We start from the raw sequence: 23,581 nt of genomic DNA, 5'->3' as shown, positions 1-23,581 counted from the left end.
ATCCAACGCCAGAGGGCAGCAACACAGTGTGAAGGGAGCGCCAGGCCCTGATCTGTAACACGGCGCCTGGGTACGGCAGCACCTCCAAGGTAGGCCCAACGTCGCGGCGTTGGTGGCCGTCGGAAGAACTTACGACAACACGGATCAGGTCCACGCCAACATGGCGGCCGGCACATCCACGCCTGGGCCCTCCACGCCGTCCAGAATTGCGGCAAACCTGTCCATGACGCCACCTCCACCTCGCACACAAGGTACTTCGTCGACACTGGTCCAGCCGTTCGACCCATTCACGGATCCATCATCATGCGGACCCAGATGGCAGCTGTGGATTCAGAAGTTCGAGATGGCGATGGAGTGCAAAGAGATCACGGCGCCCAGGAAACTGAAGGCCCACCTACTACTCAGCGTGGGTGACGAGGTACTGCGCATCTTCAATTCCCTGAACGTTGATGATGGCCAGGATGGATACCGAAGCGCGAAAGATGCCCTCACCGATCATTTTCTCCCTCAACTAAACCCAGACTATGAGACGTTTCTCTTCTGCACCACCTTACAGGCAGCGGAGGAAACCCTTGATGCGTACCACACCCGTCTGAGAAAGTTAGCCATGTCCTGCGAATTCACGAACGTGGAGAGGGAGATCAGGAGGCAAATCATCAACGGGATACATTCGGAAAAATTAAGGCGCCTGATACTTAGCGAAAAGGGTATTCCCCTACAGCGGATCCTTGAACTAGGACGTCAGAGGGAACTGGCACACACCAGAGCGGCCAACATGGAGGCCACGCTACACAGGCTGCGACCTGCTCTCAACACAGCTATGGTGGCCCGAATCACCAACAAACAATCCTCGAGAGACGACCACAGTGGCGGGTACGGCCAAAACAGGTGGCAACCGCGCATTCCGGGACCCACAGAGTGTGGCTGGTGCGGTGGCCCACGACATGGCCGTCGCAACTGTCCTGCTCAAGGCACCACATGTGGAGCATGTGGCCGGAAGGACCATTACGCGAAGGTATGCCGATCAGCGGACACCCCCATACAGCCCCTGCAAAACCAGCCGGAGAAGGTCGCGACCAAGAAAAAGAAGCAAGCCAGTGCCAGAAGGGTCGCAGTGGCCAGCTCTTCCACGGAGGATGAAGGGGATGATGTCTCGGCGATGCAGCAGGACCCCTCCAAGGACATCGAGAGAAAAGGAAGGAAGGTATACCTGGTGTCTGCACTGTGCCAAGGCCGAGGACCTCGAAGAAAAGCCGTCCGAAGGCGCAAATGCATGGTCACCATCCAAAACCAGTGCATTCTCATGACCATCGACACAGGCGCTTCGGTGAACGTCATGCCCGAAAGCATCTTCCTGACTCTAAGTCCTCCACCAGAGCTGAAAAGCACAGACACTCTGTTGTATGCATACGGCTGTCGAAAGCCCTTGCCGGTGATTGGCAGGTTCCGCACCACGCTGGAACACGGAAAAAACAGACTATGGTCCAAGGTCTATGTCGTGAAGGCAGGTGTTGAGAGCCTCCTGAGTGGGGACGCAGCGGAGGACCTGGGAGTGGTCCAATTCATCTGCCATGTCAACGAAGACAAGGAAGTGGAGCAGATGCTGAACCAATACCCTGACTTGCAAGAGGGAATAGGCTGTCTAAAAGGCAAAACCATCAAACTTCATATTGATGAAACAGTGCAGCCGAAAGCCGTCAGGCACCGGAGAACGCCATTCCACATGAGAGAACAAGTGGAGCAGGAACTCAAGGCGCTGGAAGAAGCGGGCATCATTGAGGAGGTCACAGGGCCCACACCGTGGGTCTCTCCAATGGTGGTGACACGGAAGCCTAAGCAGCCTGGAAAGGTGCGGATCTGCATAGACATGCGTCTCCCCAACACTGCCATCAAAAGAGAACGCCACATAACCCCAACAATCGACGAGATCGTGGCTGACCTCACAGGGTCGAGTATATTCTCAAAGATTGATCTGAAGGCGGGATATCATCAACTCAAACTCCATAGAGACTCTCGCTACATTACAACGTTCTCAACGCATTTGGGGCTGCGGAGATAAAAACGCCTAAGTTTTGGAATATCATCTGCTGCGGAGGTATTCCAGCAAACCATCCAGGAGGTCATCCGGGGCATCCCTGGTGTCCTCAACGTGAGCGATGATATTCTGATTCATGCCCCCGACAAAGAAACACACATCAAGAGGCTTCACGCTTTACTGGGCCGACTACAAGATGTTGGGCTCACAATACACCGGGAAAAGTGCGAGTTCCTCAAATCGGAGATCACTTTTTTCGGGTACAAGTTTGGCAGCACAGGCATCTCCCCTGACCCGCAGAAGGTCGCAGACATTCAGGCGGCAAGCCCACCGAGGACCCCCACAGAAGTGCGCAGTTTCTTAGGCATGGCCACCTACTGCGGGAGGTTCATCCGAAACCTGGCCACACTATCTGAGCCACTGCGGGAACTCACCAAGGCCAACGTCAAGTGGGAGTGGGGGCAGACATGCCAGGACTCGTTCGACAGCATCAAGGACTCCCTCTCCGCCGACACCAAGATGGCCTACTATAGCACCGAGCTGCCCACAGAACTGTTCGTGGATGCCAGCCCTGTGGGGCTCGGAGCCATCCTAATGCAAGTCACGAAGGAAGGGGAGAAGAGACCGATAGCATATGCATCGAGAGCCCTCACAGAGACCGAACAAAGGTACTCACACATCGAAAAGGAGGCCATCGCCGTGCTGTGGGGGTGCCGGCATTTTCACCTCTACTTATATGGGCGTCATTTCACGACGATCACGGACCACAAGCCCCTACTACCCATTTTCACGGGAACGTCAGCACACCCTCCGGCACGAATCACCAAGTGGTTATTGCACCTCCAGCAATATGACTTTGATCTCATCTACCAACCGGGCAGCGGAAACCCGGCGGACTTTCTCTCCAGGCATCCGCGAGAGGCCACTCAACAAGAGATCCAAGTAGCTGCAGAGACGGAGGAACACATATGCCAAGTGGTGCGCGCAATGAGGCCCAAGGCGGTGAGCATCGAGGAAATCGAGGCGGAAACGCACAAGGACCCGTGCTGTGACTTAGTGAAAGATGCCATCCTTTCCGGTGACTGGAAGACCTTCATGAGACACACGCACAACAGAACAGCGGAAGCAAAAGGGTTTTTGTCCGGCATATTCACAGTACGGCAAGACTTGTCAATCACGGAAGGTGGACTGATACTACGAGGAAACCGCATCGTAATCCCTCTCAAACTACAAGACAGGATAGTGGCCCTAGCGCATGAAGGACACCAAGGACTGGTAAGGACGAAAGCCCGCATTCGGCACCGAGTATGGTTTCCCCAGATCGAAGAGCGGGTCGAGACACTCGTTAGCACGTGCCTATCCTGTCAGATAACGGGGGCCCCACCAGACCCGGAACCCATCATATCAGCAGAACGGGGCCGCTCTCGCTGGGAGGCCATCAGCATTGACTTTTGCAAGCTACGAGAGGGCCTCCATCTGTTGGTGGCCGTCGATGATCACTCCCGATACCCGGAAGTTGAGGTAGTTGAATCCACAGCAGCTGAAGTGGTCATTCCGGCCCTAGAGAAAATGTTCGCAACTCACGGGCTACCGATCTCAATCAAAAGCGACAATGGGCCACCGTTTACGGGAGAGGACTTCAAGAAGTACCTACAGGAACTCAATGTTAAATATCATCACATCACTCCAAGACACCCCCAGGCAAATGGGGACGTAGAACGGTTTATGAGAACTATCAACAAGGTGCTCAGGGTGTCCAAGGCTAACGCCAGCCCCTGGAAGGTTGACCTCTTCCGATTCCTCCGGAACTACCGGGTCACGCCCCACAGCACAACCGGCATACCGCCAGCGGACCTCATGTTCGGCACCGTCATTAGATCTTCGATCCCGCATCACCCAAGCAGAACCCCGGACGCGGTCAACGAGGAACACACAGAAAGAAGGAGAAGGGATGCTAATGCACACATGAGTGGCAAGCGGAGAGCGAGGCCGTCCCATCATCAAGTGGGTGACCAGGTCATCATGCTACGAAACCCCTCCAAGTCAAAATTTGACACCAGGTACGAAGAAATTCCATGGACCGTCAGCAACCGGCATGGAACCATGGTAACTGTGACACGAGGACGCCGCCAAGTGACGAGAAATGCGTCATGGTTCAAGGCCATACCCCGTACCCTGTGGACCGACAAGGAGGGCCATCGGGAAATCGAGGACACTCCTCCCAGCGAAGAAGAGCCGGAGGCCATCCCTGAGGAGAATGGAGCGGGGGATGGAACCTGGGAGCCGGTGGATGCACCCGGCCTCGAGGGCCCGAACAGCGAAGACGAACCAGAGCATGAAGCAAGGGGGAGTGGCCCCCGCGAAGGGCGATACAGGCTGAGAACAACGACGAGACCGCCAGCCAAGCTAAGTGACTATGTGTGGTATCTGGTGCCCTGGTGCCATGAACCCCAATGGCAGGGTGGCTGAGTGTTGAAGACTGTAAGCTTATATTGGACTTCGCCGTTGTTTGGCAGTTAGTGTGATGTTTTGTTTGTTTTATAATAAAGGAGGAATGTTAAGTTCCGCCCTGCGTCCCGCTACGCGGTGACGCAGGGCGTCCTAAATAAAAGCCCCGCCCCCGCGTTCGGGAGGCAGTTCCGGGGCCGACCAGCAACCTGTGTGGGTGTGCCATTATTTCGGCTCCCGCCGGAGCTGCGCACCAGGCCGCGCGGCCTACTAGCATTCTGCCAGCCCCCGCGCGCGCAGGCCGAGGGCTGACAATCTAACACTCGTGGTTAGTGGAAAAGGTCACTTTAATGTGGCAGGCCGTGGCTAACAAAAACATGTTAACCTGGCTCCCTGGCCTTACAGAATAATAGATCATTTTAACAATCGGCCAAAAACAAATAAATACATAAACAATTTAAATTCATCACTTCCTGTCCCTTGCTCCCTCAATACCCCCTCAATTTCTCTCAACTTTCATTCCCGCTTTCTCCCATCTTCTCCCCGAGGCCACGCCTCTCCTTCTTCAATACCTCTTCCCCCTCTTTGTACTCCCCGAGGTAGCCTGTTCGTGCAAACAGCACTACCCACCCTCCTTACCGCGATAATAATCCTTCGGCTTCAACCAACCATCATTTAACCTACTGTGTCCCCTGCACCAGAAACACCCTCCCTGAGATGTTCTTTCTGCCCCACCCCCTATAATCTTCCTATTTAACTCTTGTTTAATTGTTCTTTCTCCTTCCTTCCCTTTCTCCTTTTTGTTTTAAAACATTCCCATCCAAAACAACCCTGCTCCTAGACATAAAATCCCAAACCGAGAGAACCGTTCTTTATTTCCTCTTGTTTCATAACTCACCCTACTGCCTTTCCTCCAACATTACCCCTTCACATTGCCCACCATGCCAACATAGCTTTTCTCTGCGCGTTCTTCTACCAATAACAATTCTTCATAAAGTGGTCATAGCCAACTAACCCCTTGCGTAGCTTCATAACTAAAATGCCCTCCAACTGCCATGGCCACCTTACTTCTCAACATAATCCTAATAGCCCTCATGCCCTTAATCCCCACCATGAAAACATTCTCTTGGGAAAAAAACACTATATCCAACTGCCCTAAAACCTTTATACCCCCACATTAACAGACAGCCTGCATACATTGACCGGTCCCTTATAAATGACTTCAGAACACCACCTCCTGCCGCATCTGTGAGAGAAAAGACAAATTAAGCACCACACGCAATTGAACTCAATCCACCTTACTGCACTCCGTTACTCCTCCTCTATCATACCTAAAACCTGGCACTGTAAACCTCCTATTACCTTTCGCCAACAATAATTCCTTGCATTTCAGAACCCTACTCCTCCTCCTTGCTCACTAAATCCCCTTTCTGACAAATCCCTCACCCCATACTTTTTCCCGTGCTGCTCATACTCTCCCAACCAAACCCTTACCACTTTTCCTGGTGTCAAATTCTCCCACGTGACCAGATAACCAAAACCTGTTCTTATTCTTTACGTGTCTGCCCCATGTTCTCTTTCCCAAACAGGGCACCAATGTCCCTCCCGTCCCCTAGCAACCAAAGAACTTCCTTTTCCTCCTTGGTTATTGAGTGTATAAATTAATTATTTATTATATTCATAACCACTTCCTTGCCCTAAACCTCCTGCAATGATAGCATCGTAAATCTGCACCAGCACCCTTATTATTCACCACCCTTATGGACCCTACATGCACCAAACTTTGTTCGTCCCACCTTGTCCCCCCCCTTTAAATTGCTAAACCCCCCCCCCATTTTCACCAAAGCCCTTTCTTCTACTTTTGAACCCTTTAACCGATTCTCTTCCCTGCAAACACCTCTTCGGAGCCCTAACAGGTCCTTGTCAACACATTTGCCCCTTTGACCATCTTTCCTATTCCCCCATTTTAAATTTTTTTATAATAAGTATTTTTTAAATTTTTTTATTTTTTGAAACACACCCTCTTGCCCTTATACCCCATGCCCATCTACGCACTGCACTCCAACACCACCTGCCCACCCGCCCACTGCTGCCACCAACAGTTTTGTTCTGAAAACCTGAACCTCCTCTGATGCTCCCCTTGTTATTATTTCTCTTTATTTATTTATTTATTTTCCCTACCCACTAAGAACCCTAACCTGTGTGGGGTAAATGCATTAAGTATTCTTGAAGACATTGCCCCGGTCTCCTCTATCCATCATATGCTCTCCAATCAAGTACCCCTAACTATTGCTACAACTTAACCTTTTCTTTCCCTAATTCATCACTTCAACCGCAAACTTTCTTCTCTCCTCTCCCTTGTCAATCCATGTGATACCTTGTAACCCTAAATCAAACCTAACCTCATTTTGTTAGGTGCCAGCATATTAAACAGCATCTCATGGCCATCTACCAAACAATGTAACTTTGTATGGGTACTCCCCTGTACTCACCCCAACCATACCCAATTGCTCCCCTCTCCTTACCCTGCATCCTTCCTTATTGCTCCCCTGCTGCACCGGGGGCCATACCTGCTCCCTCGGTCCATGCAGTTAATTCCCCCCATGCAGTAGCTCCACCCCCACCTCATTTTGTCAGTTTCCCCCTGTGTTCACTGTTGTCAATACTTGCTCCCATGTTCTCTGCTACGCACCTCACATGCTGTCCCCCCACTTTCCCGGTTGCCATACACGCATGCATGCCGTTTAATTCCAACTCCACCCTGCCCTCTGTGACACCACATCCCTTCCTCTAGGCTACTGCGCCCCCATGCGCCCCCTTGCAAATTTTCCATATCATCGATGTTTCCACCACTGCACCAGGGGCTGTCTGTACACCCACGTCCATTCTGTTCCATCTCAATGCTGTTCCCCCCGCACTGCATCACAGGCCAACCGTGGACCCCTGTCCATGCCGTTCAATCCACAACCCTGCTACTTCAGGTAGCATCACTGCCCACTTCACCCCCTTGTGTGCCGCTCTTCCTTTGCTCCTTCACCCGAGCGCAAATCCTCTGATGTAGCCCTTTTGCACCCCACCATTTTTATTCCTTTATTTTTGTAAATCCTCTAATTCTTTCCCTTCTTTTCATTTTACCTTTTCTCCACTTATTATTTATTTATTGATGTATTTATTAAACCATCCTCTCCATCCCTGTGCTGGAAATATATAACTCCACACCGCTAAAATGTTTGTCTCATCCCATTCCTTCTCCAACTTTCCCATTTAAAATGACATTCTCTCCAACCTCAATCATCCGAGTCCCCCCATTAGTCTAAAATTTTTGGTTGACCTGTATTCACCCATCTTAACTTTCACCAAACTCAACTGACACCCCCACCCAGTTCCCCTTCAGCCCTCAAACTAAATGAGGTATGATAAATTATTACTGTATTGCCATTCACGCAAACCCACCAACTTCTTGTCATGATGCCTACCCCCAGGCATCCGGATCAAGCACAACAGCCCCGGGAGCAGGCATCCAGGTATTTAATAAAACCCCAGCAGCCCGGGCTGGGGGCTGTCTGGGTTCAGTCCTGGCGCCTTAGGCGCCAGGCTCATAATAGAAATCAGTCCTGGCACCATAGGCGCCAGGCTATTAGTCTTTACTTACCTCATGCAGACCATGCTGCAAATGAATCCAAGCCAACGTGAGGCCTGGATGGGACTATTTTACTACAGGGGCTATTTTTTACTCGGGTGTGGTTCTAGGGACTTCTTACCTGGAACTACTTTGGAGGCTATTTAAACCACGCCCGAACAGCAGCACATGCTTCGTGTTATTCTGCATCCAGCAGCGTAACGCTCACCGTGCCTGCAGTCAGCATCCAGTCTTCAGCCACGCCCGTCTCGAATCCAGAGCTCCTAGCAATAGAAGAAAGAAGAAGGAAAGGTTAGAAAAGAGATATTATTTCAATCCTTACCTGAATTCCGGATCCATCACGTCTTCAAACTTGAAAAGGACATTATTCTACATGCGTCACATCGCCAGCTGCAGCGCCGCCCCATACTCACCAGTCCTCACAGCATTTTTCGATCCAGCGCAGCCTCCATCATTTTCTCCGCCGAATTCCACCATCTAGGGGACAAAAGAAACATAAGGTGAGCCGAGAGAGCCAACAAATACAACCTCTCCACCATAGACTTACCTAAGAACTGGAGGCATTATTCTGTAACAAACCGCAACTTCTTACGCCGCACCTGTAAGGAGAGAGAAACCAGCAATTTAAACACTGGCATCGCTTACCTGAACACCATCAGCTGCCACAAGACAATCATCCCTTGGACCCAACTGCAACACAAGAAAGGAATGTACAAGAGTGAACATCGGACATATTGAACTCTTTGAACTTTATACTTACGGGTTCTCGCCTGGAACCTCGGAGTCAATATTCATCCGGAACTCTTCCAACGCCCTCAAACCAGTGAAGTAACTGGTATCTACGCGCCCCTGCATTCCACACAGGATGGAGAGCTCATCATTTACAAACATAAGGTGATCTTACAGAAAGTGAATATCGGTGGTGATTAGTGGGGAGAACAGTGGGGTGCCATTACTAAAATCCACGGGTGGCTAAATCCCTTTCTCCACTTGCAGGAGAGTATTTCTACGGGTCAAGCAGACGAGATTAGGCGGTCCAGTCCAGTCTGTCATCTCTGCACTACGCTTCAAGTTGGAGGAGGTCGCAGCTGTCCGGGTCCGATCGATGCCCCTGTGGGAGCCAGGTGAGCGTAACACTTCTTGAACCGATAAAATGTTCCCATCCCCCCTATTCCTTCATATAGGAAACCCTTTCCACCCGGTCACTGCTACCCCTCCTGCAGCAACCCTTCCCTTGAAAAATTGCTGGTTCCCTCCCTACTTCCTCCTGTCCCCCCTAGCCCTGCCCCCAGTGGGGCAACCATTAACTGGCTAGTAAAAAAGCACAGGTCAGACCTGCAGTATTGGCCAGCTCTTAAACCACAAGGCCCAGAGGGACCATACAACCACCACACCCCCACACCTTGCTCTGTGCCGGCTTTTTACCTCATGCCCCCTAACACTTGAGTAGGCCAACCCCTGTTTCCCTTTAACCACTACGCTTTTCTCTCACCTAGCCAAGCACCCCTTACGCAACCATCAAAACCCTATCTTCACTTTAAAATAGAAACCAAAAGTATCTTCCCCTTCCCTCCATCTCGAGCCCTCCGCTCAGTCACCGGCAATTTCTGATGGTTGACTCGTCGCCCGGCAGAGAGTGGAGGGTATAGCTCTCTCCTCTGCAGTTGGCTTCGCCTGGGATGACCTCCCTGGCCCTCTCAAACTTGCCGTGCCACCTGAAGTTTGGAAGCGGCTCAAAACCTATCTCTTCACTTCTACTTTCTCTCTCACTCTCCCCTGCTAATCAACCTGTATACTGCATGGACTGGCTACCCTCTAGGGGCTGTATCTGGAAACTTAACAGTCCCTATGCTCCCTGCACATTACACGGAGCCTTGTTGCCCTAGCTGCACTTACTCCAAGCATTGCTGCCTAATTGTACTCCCCCTCTCTCTCCCCATTGCACTTTGAGTCTCACACTTGCACTATCTGACTGACACAAGGCTTAGACAGATTGTTGTTTTGTCCTCCCTTTGTGTTTCTTCCCTCATATTGTCCTTCTTCAAAATACTTGTGTACAGGTGCGTTATAAATGACTTATCATATCATATCCTCCTCCCCCCGGCTCCTACCAACTGTTACTCTTTTCATCCTCGTCATTCCTTTCAAACCATCCTTCCTGGCCCTCCAGTTCTCCAATGCCATTTCCTTTTATTATTATTACCCACCCAATCCTGTTCCAACCTGGGATATCTACTCTTCCTTCATAATTATTCTTTATTTCCCTTTATCCATTTAATGTTTATGATATTTATTTAATCACATCCTTTATCCAACAAATACACCTCTCACATCACCTTCACACCACCAATCTTCCCCTTCCCAAACACAGATGCACCTTCAGTTCAAATTCTGCTCACCTCTTGGTCCAAACCATTGAAGCGTGAAGAGTACAACCCATCGCTGCTGCACTGCCGCTGGATGGGAGCCGTCCAAAACTCTCCCTACTCACTCCTCCAAACTCCATCAACGCTACACAGCCGCTGGGGGGAGCCGTCCAAAATCTCTTCCCACTCTCAGTGCAGGTGACGGCGTTCCGGCCATCTCCCTACACCAAGATATCCAGCCCAGGGTCGTGCTATTACCTTCTGCTCCTGTTGCAGGCGGTGCGCCCTAGCCCCTCCCACTGGGAAACATCCAAATCTCTCCCAACTCACTGCAAAATCCATCACTGCTGCACAGCTGCTGGTAGGAACTGTCCAAAATCTCTTCCCACTCTCAGTGCAGGTGATCGCGTTCCGGCCATCTCCCGACACCAAGATATCCAGCCCAGGTGTCAGTCTAGAAAAATGGATACCTCCAATTTGAGACCGCAAACGTTTTTTGGTGGCCGTGGGCCAACCGTCTCATGCACAATATGACAGAATATAGGTTTTCGAGTTTGCCAATGAACGGCCATTTTGATGTAACAAGAATCGCCATTTTGTTTTCTAACCATTGCTCATTGCTTTCTGTTCCTATTGCTTCGCAGTATATTTTCCGCTTACACTGCTCGACTGTAAAACATTGTTGTCTGTACGTAAAAAGGACAAGGCCGCAGGGCTGGGAGGATAACAAGAGTTTGTTGAAACACAAACGTAGGCAGCGCCAGGAAGAATGCCAGGCTCCCTCCCAAATGTAGCCTTGAAGCAGAGCTGCAGGGCATTTAATCATTTTGCAGCTGCCAGCCAGTCTCGTTATATGGTAGAATATGTTAGTATAATACAGCTAAAGGCTTGAATTATGCTCTTCTTAAGGCCCCCCTTTGCTGAGCCCGCTAGAGTGTGTCGGCTCCCAAGGCACGAATAGCACCTAATAGATAGCAAGGTCCGGAATGCAACTCTTCCCCCCCGTATGCAGCTCGCTTCCAAGAACAGAAGCGCTGTGTTCTATTCAACAACTGAAAGATGCCTTCGCACTCACAAATTGCAAATTGTTACTGTAATAGATGTTTGAAGGTGTCATAGTTGTCGAGATGTCCATCATCACACCAAGTTCAAAGAAACCCAATGAAAGGGGGGTATTAAACATGTCATACCTGATTGTTTGATATGCATTTTGTGTATATGTAACTAATGTACGTAATTCACTCTCCTGCGTCCCTCGAGGTCTAGAAATACACGTCGCTGGGCGTGAGACCGAGTTGGCCAACTGAGACTTTATCTACGCGCCCCTGCATTCCACGCAGGATGGAGAGCTCATCATTTACAAACATAAGGTGAGCTTACAGAAAGTGAATATCGGTGGTGATTAGTGGGGAGAACAGTGGGGAGCCATTACTAAAATCCACGGGTGGCTAAATCCCTTTCTCCACTTCCAGGAGAATATTTCTACGGGTCAAGCAGATGAGATTAGGCGGTTCAGGCTTCACGTTGGAGGAGGTCGCAGCTGTCCGGGTCCGATTGATGCCCATGTGGGAGCCAGGTGAGCGTAACAGAACACAAAGCCTATCTACAAATTCCCACCTGGGCGTTATGGAAACCTCCGAAACAGACCAACTAGCCCAATTATTAGGGGAACTTAGGGCGGAAGTGCACTCTGTGCGCCAAGAGACTAATGCCCTCAGGAGAGAACTGATTGTGTCAAAGGAACGCACAGATGATCTTGCTAGACAACTGCTGCAAAATCAAGCTGGGCAAACACCCCTACCTGGACTCGGGGGAAACCCAGCTCCTGTTTCATCGAGCAATCCTGTGCAAGTAATCCTACCAGGGGTTATTCCTTTAGCTCCACTCGAACGCTTTGCTGGAGACCCAAAAAGGTTTGCAGTGTTTATGAATCAATGCTGCTTGCACTTTTTATGCAGACCTGGAGCTTTTCCAAATGACCAAGCCAAAGTAGCCTTTGTACTATCATATTTTAGTGGCAGCGCAGCTCACTGGTCAATTCCACTAGTCAATCAGGATGATCCTCTTCTTTGGGATTTTCAGGGTTTTCAAAAAAGCATGGAAAGACTATTCGCCAGACATTCACAGGGACAGGCCCTGGATAACGAACTTTTATCCCTTCAACAGAGTAATCAGGATCTGCTAACCTATATCGCAAACTTCAATAGGTTGGTGGTGGAAACCGGATGGCCTGAGGAGAAACGAACTACATTATTTCATCGTGGGCTTCGGGGAGAACTCAAAGATGTTTTGGCTCAAGTTGTGAACCCACCTCAGGATTGCGCAGAATATATAGACTTAGTGGACCAATTAGACCATCGACTTCAGAATAGAAAGGCTGATCGAGCTAAGTTTGAGAGTCAGGTATGGGTTAAACCCAATGTTACCCCCAAAGGAACAGATGCATCAGAACCTATGCAGATCAGGGGGGTTAAAAGACCCTTAACTCAAAAGGAAAGAGAAAAGAGACGGCAGATGCAATTGTGTATGTACTGTGGAACCGCAGGACATTTTCTACGGGATTGCCCTATAAAACCACCCAAGAAAGTAGTAGGAGTTGCTGACAAAAGTCAAATAGAGCCTGATTCGGGAAATGACCACGCCCGACAAGCATAGAGGTCCGCTTGCCGAGCTTAAAGAAGGACACTCAGACCTCCCACCTAATTATACCAATGGTCCTAATTGATCCAAAGCAGCCATCACGTATGCAACCAGTAAGGGCATACATTGATAGCGGGGCCATGGGAAACGACATGGACCACGAATTGGCCTCAAGGATGAATCTACCCCTTTGCAAAAAGACCGGTTCGGATGTCATCACCACAGTCGATGGAACTGAAATTGCCCCTGGGCCTGTAACTCATTCCACTACTGAGCTGACACTTTTGGGTCAAGATGGGCATCGAGAAACTGGTGTGTTTGATTTAATCAAGGCCCTGCAATTCCAAATAATTCTGGGAATGCCATGGTTGGAAACACATAATCCTAGTATTGATTGGCGAGAGAAGAGAGTGACCTTCCGAGATTGTGCACACACCTGTTACCTGGAAAAAACCTTGAACAAAAGCCTGACCACCGTTACTAATCCAGTTGTGCAGTTACCTCAGGAATATCAAGAATTTCAGGATGTTTTTCAAAAAGAACAGGCAAATACCTTACCACCTCACAGATCATACGATTGTCAAATTGACCTAGTACCCGGTGCACAACCTCCATGCAGTAGAATCTACGCCCTTACGGAACCCGAAAATCTTCACCTACGACAAAATCTGGACCAATACCTTGCTAATGGCTTCATTTGTCCATCCAAATCTCCTGCATCCTCAGCTCTATTCTTCGTGCCTAAAAAGGAAGGTGACCTTAGAACGTGCATAGACTACCGCGCATTAAATCAGATTATGGTAAAAAACTGACACCCATTGCCTCTGATCCCCGAATTACTAGACCAAGTAAAGGATGCTTGTATCTACCTAAGTTAGACCTCCGAGGGGCATATCATCTGGTACGTGTAAAGAAAGGCGATGAATGGAAGACTGCCTTTCGTACCAAGTACGGGTTATTCGAATACCAGGTGATGCCCTTCGGGTTGTGCAATGCACCAGCAGCCTTCCAGTATTTTATGAATGATGTCCTTCGTGAACTCATTGACGTCTGGGTTGTCGTATACATAGATGATATTCTAGTGTACTCCTCCTCAGAATCAGACCATGTGAAGAACGTTGGTGTAGTCCTAGAGAAACTACGCCAGCACAAGTTATACGCAAAATTGGAGAAATGTGTTTTTCATTCTACAGAAGTTGAATTCCTGGGATTTATCCTGACTCCAAAAGGAGTTCAAATGGACTCTCGAAAGGTGGACGTAATCCTCAAGTGCCCATCACCCAGTTCTGTTAAAGGACTACAAAGCATGCTTGGATTTGCTCATTTCTATCGCAGATTTATTCCTGAATTCTCACATATTGTACACCCCATCACAGCACTTTTGCGAAAAAACAAACATTTTTTGTGGACTGAAGAGGCTGAAAGAGCCTTCCAAGAGCTAAAATCGAAATTCACGTCTGCACCTGTCTTAAAGCATCCACGCCCTGAGCTTCCATACATAGTTTAAACCGATGCATCCAGTTTAGTCATGGGAGCTGTCCTGTCCCAGAAGGATCCCGAAACCGGTCAACTTCATCCAGTAGCATTCTGGTCAAGAAATTTCTCAGCACCCGAATTAAATTATGCAGTTACTGATAAGGAGTTATTAGCCATCAAGTCCGCCTTCAAGGCTTGGCGGCATTATCTTCTCGGTGCCAGGCATACCATCACTGTAATCACCGATCACAGGAATCTGCAGTATTTGAAAACAGCCAAGGCCCAATCATCGCATCAACTTCGGTGGGCATTATTCTTTGCCGAATTCGATTTCGTGATCACTTATCGACCAGGTTGTAAAAACGGCAAGGCAGATGCCCTATCCCGAATACGGATGGGAGAAGTATATACGAACCCGGAACCGGTGCCTATAATTTCAGAACAAAGAATTCTTGGCATAACTACTCTACAGACTCTAGAAGACATTAATTTAAAAATCCAACAACTTTTCAATCCAGCAGCCCTGCAGGACTGGGTAAAGAAAGGCCAAGATTATTCAGTCATCGATGACCTGCCTTACTATCAAGGACGTCTATTTCTACCACACAAGAAACTACAAGAACTAGTCATCTCCAATTATCATGATGCCCTTATGGAAGGACACCCGGGTATCGCTAAAACCGAAGCTAAAACTAAAAGACAATTCCGGTGGCCCACCTGGCGAAAGGACGTAAAGTCATTTGTGATGTCTTGTGGTATCTGCGCCCAAAACAAAAGTCAGAAGAAAAAACCAGCAGGCCTTTTGCAACCTTTGGATATTCCACCTACACCATGGAACACCTTGTCTTTAGACTTCATTACAGATCTACCTCCGTGTAATCGATTTAACACCATTCTAGTTATTGTGGATCTTTTTTGAAAAATGGCCCACTTTATTCCTTTAAAGGGATTACCTTCCGCTTTGATTTTGGCCAAGGAATTTCTCGAAAACATTGTTCGAATCCATGGATTTCCTTCCGTATTGGTCTCTGACCGAGGTAGTCAATTCATTTCGCAATTTTGGAAGAAATGCTGTCAATTGGCGCAAATCGACGTAAGGCTATCAACCAGTCACCACCCCCAAACTGATGGTCAGACGGAGAGGACCAACCAGACTCTTGAACAATACCTACGTTGTATGCTACACCAAACCGAAAGCAATTGGAAAGATATTTTATGGATTTCCGAATACGCATACAATAACTCCGTACATTCAGGAACTGGACAAAGCCCCTTTTATACCATATATGGACATCATCCTCGAACCTCAGAACTTGATTCGCCTCAACACTTAGAAATGCCTGCAGTGACTCATCTGCACTCTACTATTACAAGCCTTTAAGGAAGCAATAGAACACTTGAAACAAGCAAAGGAGAAATACAAAAAAATGCTGATCGACATATAAGTGAAACTCCACAATACCAGATTGGAGATCAAGTTTGGCTAGCTACAAAACACATACCTCTAAAGGGAACTTGAACTTTCAATCCTAGATATTTGGGGCCTTACACCATTAAGGCCATTATCAACCCGGTGGCCGTCAAATTGGAATTACCCTCTAATTTGCGGATTCATCCTGTCTTTCATGTTTCACTTCTAAAACCAGTTCAACTCGGGACAAGATTAACCAAACCACCTGACCCCATCCTAATAGATGGAGAACCTGAATTCGAGGTAAAGAATATCCTGGCCTCTAAGATGGTTGAGGCAAGACTTTTTTATTTAATTGACTGGAAGGGTTACGGACCACAAGAAAGGTCATGGGAACCTGGTGACCACGTTCATGCACCTCGGTTGGTGAAGAAATTCCATCGGAACTTCCCAGACAAACCAGGACCAAGGGGAAGAGCAACTTTAGGAGGGGCTTTGGGGGGGAGTGCTGACATGATGCCTACCCCCGGGCATCCGGATCAAGCCCATCAGCCCAGGGAGCAGGCATCCAGGTATTTAATAAAACCCCAGCAGCCCGGGCTGGGGGCTGTCTGGGTTCAGTCCTGGCACCTTAGGCGCCAGGCTCATAATAGAAATCAGTCCTGGCACCATAGGCGCCAGGCTCATAGACTTTACTTACCTCATGCAGACCATGCTGCAAATGAATCCAAGCCAACGTGAGGCCTGGATGGGACTATTTTTCTACAGGAACTTTTTTTTACTCGGGTGTGGTTCTAGGGACTTCTTACCTGGAACTACTTTGGAGGCTATTTAAACCACGCCCGAACAGCAGCACATGCTTTGTGTTATTCTGCGTCCAGCAGCGTAACGCTCACCGTGCCTGCAGTCAGCATCCAGTCTTCAGCCACGCCCGTCTCGAATCCAGAGCTCCTAGCAATAGAAGAAAGAAGAAGGAAAGGTTAGAAAAGAGATATTATTTCAATCCTTACCTGAATTCCGGATCCATCACGTCTTCAAACTTGAAAAGGACATTATTCTAGATGCGTCACATCGCCAGCTGCAGCGCCGCCCCATACTCACCAGTCCTCACAGCATTTTTCGATCCAGCGCAGCCTCCATCATTTTCTCCGCCGAATTCCACCATCTAGGGGACAAAAGAAACATAAGGTGAGCCGAGAGAGCCAACAAATACAACCTCTCCACCATAGACTTACCTGATTAACAACCGGAGGCATTATTCTGTAACAAACCGCAACTTCTTACGCCGCACCTGTAAGGAGAGAGAAACCAGCAATTTAAACACCTGCATCTCTTGCCAGACAGTGTTGGGTAATACAGACTCTTACCTGAACACCATCAGCTGCCACAAGACAATCTTCCCTTGGACCCAGCTGCAACACAAGAAAGGAATGTACAAGAGTGAACATCGGACATATTGAACTCTTTGAACTTTATACTAACGGGTTCTCGCCTGGAACCTCGGAGTCAATATTCATCCGGAACTCTTCCAACGCCCTCAAACCAGTGAAGTAACTGGTATCTACGCGCCCCTGCATTCCAAGCAGGATGGAGAGCTCATCATTTACAAACATAAGGTGATCTTACAGAAAGTCCAAGAACAGAAGCGCTGTGTTCTATTCAACAACTGAAAGATGCCTTCGCACTCACAAATTGCAAATTGTTACTACAATAGATGTTTGAAGGTGTCATAGTTGTCGGAGATGTCCATCATCACACCAAGTTCAAAGAAACCCAATGAAAGGGGGGTATTAAACATGTCATACCTGATTGTTTGATATGCATTTTGTGTATATGTAACTAATGTACGTAATTCACTCTCCTGTGTCCCTTGAGGTCTAGAAATACACGTCGCTGGGCGTGAGACCCAGTTGGCCAACTGTGACTTTTGCTTTGCAATAAACCCTAGCTTTGGGAATACAACCTTGTGTCTGGCGTATCTATCGTGTGTGGTGACTCGCCTTGTTTCCATAGACGTCAGGGTCCCCTAGGGGCCCCTTTCAAGATGGCACCCGAATAGGGACCCTCCCCACTTGTTCCATCGAATAACGTTGTAATTGAGTAAGGGGGAGAACGGCGAGGACGGGACGATCGAGCCGGGATCAAGAGGTGTTCGGGGTGCCCTGTAAAAGTGATGAGAGACTCCTTTGCAGATCTGCACACATCTGATCCCTGATCGACGTGCCTGGCTAGAGAACAAGGAGAGGAGGGTCCCGAAACGAGGCGGAAGCCAAGAAACGCAGACATGACGTCTTTTGGTGCGTCAGTAGACAGACAACTTGATTTATCAGGTGAGTCATTCCCCGATTCAAAGTAATCCTGATATTGGTTGAGAGTTGACTTTGCAAAATCAAACGCCCTAGGTAAGGTTGATTAACCAGGGGAAGGTTGAAACATGCCTGGGGTATAGTCCACCTTAGCAGGGTTTTTCCGCTGTGGTAGACAATCTTTGGAAGATGGCCAAATTGTACCACCTGGGGGAACGCCGGTTTATGAGATGTATGTGAAGTATGGAGTGGGTGCGATAATATTCTGTGAGACTTGGCATAGGCAAACCAGAAAGCAACAAGACCATCAGTGGCCGATTAATGGTAGTTTTGAGATAGCGAGGATAGACAACCTGGAAAGGGTTTTGATTAGAAAGAAAGCGCGTCCTGCAGCATTTGAGACTATTAAAGACTGGAGAAAGGAAGCAATGCTCCGATTTAAAAGCAGAACGAAGCATGCGCGCAGGCATAAATCGAAAGGTGAAGTAGCGGAAGAGAAAGAAGAGGAGGAGTGGACTGAGAGTCTAAGAAGGGCAGGTGGGCGAGACCAGTTGAATATAGAAAAGATATATCCACAACGGGAATTACACATAGCAGATGAATTAATAGAAAATATATTGACCCATACAAAACAAGGCCGAAGATCAGAAGTAAGACCAGACACGTCAGTAGCTATTGCCCAGACCCCGCCCATAGCCCAAGATCCCCCACCGGTAGCTCAAGCCCTCCCACAGCCACAGACCGCGCACGTAACACTTCCTATTAGCCAACCAGGCCCACAACAGACACTCCCTGTTCCCATTGTCCCGTCCGCACCTCCCGCCTCAGACACAGACTCGGTACCGTCTGTTCTTCCTGGGGTTGAAATTGAAACCACGGGGGCGATAGGCGGGACTGACCAACGGGGATGCACGTGGGTAACTCGCAGTGCGATCAGCAAGAAAGGAAAGTGGAATTGCAGCAACAGGCAGAGATGTATATAGACGGGAATGATGGGACGGCAGCATTGGCTTCGATGTATGACTTCCGAAGAAGCAACGAAAGACAGGTAGTGTTGGAAGGCATGGGTGAATATTTGGTGGAGAAATGGAAACAGTTAATTGGGAAATTACCACCGCAGCGATTGTTAGATTTGAATGCATTGGCACGCTGTAGGGAGAGGGATGAAGAAGTGAGAGAACATGTATATGGACTTTTTGAGCTTAGAGATGAATTAGATAATGATTATGTTGAAATGTTTACTACACCTGCATACAGGAGTAGGGATATCGGGAGACCTGGGAAAGGGGAAAAGGGGTCGCACAATAAACGGCAGCAGTTACCATCACCGGGACAGAAAGAGATGATGAACGAATTTTCATTGCTAAAACTAGTGGGGGCAGACTTGAAAGAATGTCTATTAAGAACACAGGTATTAATGCAGCAAGTAGTAGGACATAATAGAGGGAGAGGGAACGCACAAGGAAGGAGTAATTCGAATATGCATGGGGGAACAGTGGGACCAAATCAGTGTGCGTATTGTAAGGAGGAAGGACATTGGCGAGCGCAATGTCCGCATCTACAGAATAGAAATGGGTCTGGTCAGAGGAGACAGCATAGAGGACACCTAGGAGCGAATGGACCAAATAGGAATAGTATGCAGCAGCATCACAATAATGGAGGTAATCAAAACCAAGGCCAAAACCAAAATGCCCCAAACCAGAGTCAGGGACAGAAAAATCAACAATATGGAAACCAGAGTGGGGGAAATAGAGGAAAGAGTGGGAACGTTTTCGATACACAGCCAAACACGTATTACAGTAATAATAATGATTACACATCGGACGATGTGTTATTTCCCCAATAGGACAGCCCAGGACAGGGGTCAGAACCAGTGTCTAGTCCCGTGAATCAGAGAGGACCCTACGTAGAAATGAGAGTCGGGAATGAGGAGCACCGCTTTCTTGTAGATACAGGAGCGCAGAAGTGTTCAATAGACCACCCCTTGGTTCCGGATATACCACTGTCATAGCAAAAGAATGTTTCCGTAGGGTTCACAGGTACACCAGTCATAAACCCAGTGTCCAAACCAGTCCCAGTTACAATAGGACCATTTACTGAACATTGTCCTTTCCTTTTAACAGAAAATTGTGGGGAGAATTTGTTGAGATTAAATTTGTTGAAAAAACTAGGTTCCGTTATACATTGCACGGCGGACGGAGTGTTTCTAACGATTTGGTCACACGATGCCCCTGTGTCAGAATTCATGTCTTGAATACCCCAATATAGAATTTCGGCTGAAGGTGAGAAAGGATTGAAGAGTCTTGTTACAGATTTGGTGAAATTAGGGGTAATCGAGGAAATTACAGGCAGTACATGCAACAGCCCGATTCTTCTGGTTTATAAAAAAGGAGGCAATGAGGTACCATACCGTTTTATAATTGATTTGCGCACATTGAACAAGGTAGTAGATCCACAATTTCCTCTGGTGCTAGATGTCACTACAATATTGGCAATGATACCTGTTTCAGAAGAATATTTTAGTGTAGTAGATTTGAAAAAACGTGTTCTTCAGTATTCCAGTGGACAAGGACAGCAGATATTTGTTCGCGTTCACATTAGGAGGACGATCATTTACATTTACGCGGATTCCGCAAGGTTACAGAGAAAGTACAAGTATTTACAGTAGAGCATTAAAAGAGCAGCTAGACATGCTAGAATTACCCATGGTTTGTGTACTCTTGCAATACATAGACGATCTATTGCTAGCTGCAGACAAAGAGGAGATTTGTAAAGAAAGCACTGTATTACTACTGTCACACCTAGCGGCACATGGCCATAAAGCTAGTTTGAAGAAATGTCAATATAATTGAAAGGAGGTGGCCTATTTGGGCTACCTACTTTCGTAAGGAGGGAGAAGGCTAAAGCCAGAACGCATAGAAAGTATTTCTTGTATGCCTATTCCAAAGACACAAAAAGGAGTCAGAGCCATAATAGGCATGGCTTCATATTGCCGACAATGGATTGGTAATTTTGCGTTAATTGTGAAGCCGTTGGTGAATTTGACTCGAAAGGATGCGGTTATGCCTTTGCAGTGGGATGAGGAATGTCAGAAAGCATTGGATGAACTGAAAATTGCATTATGCTCGGCTCCAGTTTTGGGCACGTCGAATTATGAGAACATTTTTTGACTATTTGTGTGTGAAAGTGAAGGATGTGCATTGGCGATTTTGACACAGGAACAAGGTGGAAGAAATAGGCCATGCGGCTATTTTTCTTCTGCGCTGGACCCTGTAGCGCGCGCACTACCACGATGCTTGGATATGTCGTGGCAGCTGCTGCATCAGTGAAACAAATGGAAGGGATGGTATTGGGGCACACTTTAATTTTGATGGTGCCACATGCCATAGACGTTCTATTAAATAGGACACAGATGCAACACCTCACGTCTGCTAGATTGACAAGATATGAGATTAACTTGTTTGCGCCCCATATCCAAATTATGAGGTGTAGCGCGTTGAATCCTGCAGAATTAATGCCACCAACCATAAAAGAAATTGGGAAGGATGAATCACCCCCCCACGATTGCTTAATGGTCACTGAGGAAGAAACCAAGGGGAGAGTTGATTTAAGTGATATCCCACAGAAAGAGCCAGATGGAGAGTTATGTTGTGACGGCTCATGTTTTAAGTTACCAGATGGCACGACAACTGCCGCATATGCTATCACTACCCTAGAGAGCGTTGTAGAAAGCAAAAGAATTCCCTACAATTCGGCACAAACCGCAGAGATAATAGCATTAACCAGAGCCTGCGAGATTTCTGAAAATTTGAATGTGAATATATATACTGATAGTCAGTATGCTTTTGGAGTGGTTCATAACTTTGGTCGACTCTGGGCTGAGAGAGGGTTTTTGACATCACATGGCACCAGAATTCAACATGGCCCTTTGATTGTACGATTACTGTCTGCACTCACGCTTCCAAAGCACCTAGCAATAGTGAAATGTGAGGCGCACAAAAAGGTAACATGCAAAGTAGGAGAGGGAAACGTGTTTGCAGACAGGATTGCGAAACAAACTGCCACTGATTTGAATACCAAAATGATGACGGTTCAGACTGAGGAAGTACCCTGTATGATAGAAAATGGAGTTGCCACTGTCAAAGAAATGCAGGCCGAAGCTACGGCCAATGAAATACAGGGGTAGGCAGAGGGATCTGCTGAGTTGGATCTGGAGGGATGTTGGGTGGACACGGGAACTAGAAACTGGATGTTTCCAAATTCGTACGTGACTGCAATGGTCACAATGGCCCACAGCCCTACGCACATCTGTGCGAAGAAGATAATACAGCACCTTTCTACAGTTTGGCAGAATGTAAACATAAAAAAAGAATGCAGAGAGGTTGGTGCAGAACTGTAACACGTGTTTGCAACACAATGTAGGGAAAGGAACAGTGACTCCAACAGGCAGTTTTGGTCCACCCTCTATGCCATTTGAGGTGATCCATTTTGATTTCATACAGATGGAGAGGTGCCAAAACTTAAAATACGTCTTGGTGGTGATCTGTGCATTCAGTAAGTGGGTGGAGGCATATCCCTTGAAGGACTGCACAGCAATGAGCACAGCAAAAGTAATGTTGAAGGAGTACTTTTCCAGATTTGGCTTGCCCTGTGTCCTATGGTCTAATAATGGACCACATTTTGTGGGCGCAGTGGTATTACAGATATGTGCTGGTCTTCAGATTGATAAGAGATTCCATAGTTCAAGGCATCGGAGTTCTGCCGGTCTTGTGGAGAGGCACAACGGGATTCTTAAATCAAAGATTAGCAAGATTTGTGCGGGAAGCAAGTTGAGTTGGGTGGATGCATTATCAATAGCACTATTATGCATGCGTACGTCTGTACAGGCTAAAAGTGGGCTCTCCCTGTACGAGATTGTGATGGGAAGGCCGGCAAATGTATGGTGCGCACCACAGCCAAAACGACTTAGTGAGGTAGAACATCCTGTGCTTAGTACGTATTGTGGCCTTTTAATGCAGAAATTGCATTTGCTTCATCAGCAGGTGTAGGAGGCATTACCAGTGAGATACACCAGTCCGGGGCACGCGCTGGAGCCAGGCGACTGGGTGCTGCTTAAATTTTTTCAAAGAAAGTCATCATTAGCACCCAGGTGGCGCGGGCCTTATCAAGTACTCTTGGCGACGCAGACGGCAATAAGGGTGGATGGAAGGAAGTTGTGGATCCATGCCACCCATGCCAAGAAGATTCCAACTGCACTGA

The sequence above is a fragment of the Ambystoma mexicanum genome, chromosome 8, assembly GCF_040938575.1.
Source record: "Ambystoma mexicanum isolate Mex_15411 chromosome 8, UKY_AmexF1_1, whole genome shotgun sequence".
In the NCBI taxonomy this organism is placed as follows: Eukaryota; Metazoa; Chordata; class Amphibia; order Caudata; family Ambystomatidae; genus Ambystoma; species Ambystoma mexicanum.
Note: the sequence above shows the minus strand (reverse complement) of the source record.